This window comes from Sipha flava, unplaced genomic scaffold, assembly GCF_003268045.1.
Source record: "Sipha flava isolate LNK unplaced genomic scaffold, YSA_version1 76_pilon_pilon, whole genome shotgun sequence".
Taxonomy (NCBI): Eukaryota; Metazoa; Arthropoda; class Insecta; order Hemiptera; family Aphididae; genus Sipha; species Sipha flava.
The window spans coordinates 3,410,948-3,413,929 of NW_020273616.1; positions in this window are offsets into that span (position 1 = coordinate 3,410,948).

Sequence of the window (2,982 nt, forward strand, 5' to 3'; positions counted from 1 at the left end):
CATACGTCGAAGTCATTATTCGGTACCCACCACCTATTGCGATTCACTAACTAGAATTCACGACGGATTAGATTAGGTATAAAACGCTCAGACTATAAAATACAAGTAAATAACAGAGCTTGTGCGAACAACGTTGTAATAACGTTGATATTTAATTATAGTTCGGCTAGATAATGGCGTTAAAGTTACACGGGCTTATATTCATGAACTTCGAAGCAGACCCGTAGCACGGGGGTGGGCTAGAGGAGCCTACGTCCCAGGCGCAATTACTGGGAGGGTGAAAAAATGAAAACATTTCAGTTTTTCGTATTTATTATTATAAATTGTGTTGTACTTTTGGGCTCCTACCCCGTTCATATATGTAAATAAATAAATAAATAAATAAATTTAATTGTTACTTATAACTTATTACTTATACGAGTAAATTAAAATAATATTATGTATTTATATGTTTACTTATATAATTCATTAATATTATTATATTTATGAATCTACTTATAATTATTAAGTGTATTTATATTTTAATAAGTTACCTATTGATTTAAATAAAATTAACAAACGCTAACATAATTATAAGGAAAAATTATAATTTATATCGCGTTTATAAAAAACTAGCTGACCCGACAATCTTCGTATGCCTAACAGTCGATTCTTTAATTATTATTTTTTTTTAATACTTATTCCGCTATTTGGGACACCGAATTCTTTCACGTTCATTGCGATTTTCACGTTCCTAGGCCGTACGATTAGATCGATAATTAATTTGATTCGTTGCATTTCGGGTTCTTCTGCCTAAATTTGTCCGTCGCCTTATAGGAGTCACAAACACACAACACTTTTTTTAAATTTGTGGCTTTTAGATTTAGTAATACTATAGATGCACAGCAAAGAGACGTTTACATTTCAAATGACATTTTACCACAGACAATTTACATTTTACCATAGACAATTTTTTTTCGAGTAATGTTAAATAAGTGATTATATGCTTGCCTTATGACAGATGTATAAAATAATTTTATATATATATATATATCAGGCTCTGCTTAAGATAACTATAATACTATATGTTAGATAACATTCCATTTAATTTTTCCATGATAATATGGTTATTGGTTAAATACTTATATCGTCTGGAAATATAGTATCGTTTTTGTATTAAGATGTTTGCCGACCACGCTCTTAAAATGTATGTTATAAAAATAATGTAAACTATTATAGTTGTGATAGAAATCTGAATTTGATTAAACTATACTTTAAAATTCAAATTGATTTTTAAGTTTGTTTTTAAGTTTCTTTTGTATGGGAATATAGAAAAGTGTTGTTTTTAGACTTTTTCAGGCAATTTTTTAAATTTTTTTCTCCGTAAGAACCATCCTCATATTTCAAGGAATATTATAAAAAAAGAATTACCAAAATCGGTTCATCTGCTCTCGAGATTTGCGCTTAGAAATACATTCAGCGATTCACTTTTATATTATAGATATTGATTTTTTTGTGGATGTTTTTATAAATTAAAATACTTAAAGCCGCATTTTGAAGTTTCGCCCCGAGCGCCATATTTGATTGCTACAGCCCTGCTTTTAAGATACGTCCAACAACAGTCAGGAGTTTCTGATAATATTTTTCCTACCCTTAATAGTTTAGGTAGGTTTATCGAAGTAATACTTCTAATACTAAACAAAAAAAAAAAAAAATAATGACAGATTTTCTATTTTCATAGAAAGTAAAGTATATTTACCCAAATAACAAATACTTATAATTTGTACATATAATAAATATACATTATTCCCCATAGTTAAACATTTTTATTTTAAATTTCATTTATGTTTTAAATTTCCTCGGTAATTCTAAGTTTTGATACATCGAATTTTTTTTTTTTAGTTCATTGAAACTTCTAGATACCGAGGTTTCACTTTTACATGATATCGAAGCCAAATGCAAGATTTCGACTTCGTACTTTTTTTTATTTTTTATATATTTTACGAAAGACAGGAATTATTATCATACTACTACATAGACAATACATACAAAAATATTATTGTTAATTGATAAAACCATTATGGGTTTCAAACTGCATTGTAACACTCATATACAAGCAAAATAATTCAATTCCAATATGTGTTGGATATATATGATAAGGCAAATAATTTTAATTTTGACATGAATTACACATATATTGAAATTTTTTTTCGCGTACGAAAGTTTTTCTCTGAACTATTTATGCAAAACCATAAATCCAATAACCCAAGCTAGTAAGAAATTTTGTTTTTTTTAAGTTCATCTTAAAAGTTTTTCCTATTTACCAGGGTTTATATGTTTTTGTTTGTTTTTCACGTATTATCTGCAAAATCAGTATAATAATATGAGCTAATTTAAACCATAGGAGATTAATCTCTTTGATAACAATTCGAAGAATCGTACACGATTTATACTGACACTTTAAATTTATATATTAGTTTTTATTACGTCATTATTTGAAATGAATAAACGACTTACTTGTCGAATAATATTTATTATATTATTAGACATGACTATAATTCGGGTGTCTCAAGCGCAGCGTAATAGTATGATACATTTATAATATTGTATTCTTCGACATACATAATTTTCCATCAAGTTCATGAACATATACATTAACGCGAACCCGCACATCTAATATTTAATAATATACGATTATGCATTACATTTCCGTGCATAAAACCGTTATGTCACAGTCGGACGACAAAGGGTAATGCGCCGGTGAAAAGAAGTAACCGAAAGTGCTCTCATGGGGGTTTTTTAATATCTGTCAAATATATTGATGGATTGCTGATGTCGCGAAAACCGTTCGTAAGGGTCAGTATTTAAAACTCACGCACGTACGTCTTCAAGTATTTAACATTCTCAGACACACTCCCTATTACGGCGTAAACTATTAAACCAATACACTCTTATGTAAATACCTAAGATGTACACATGCGATGGATATGATAAAAAGTATGA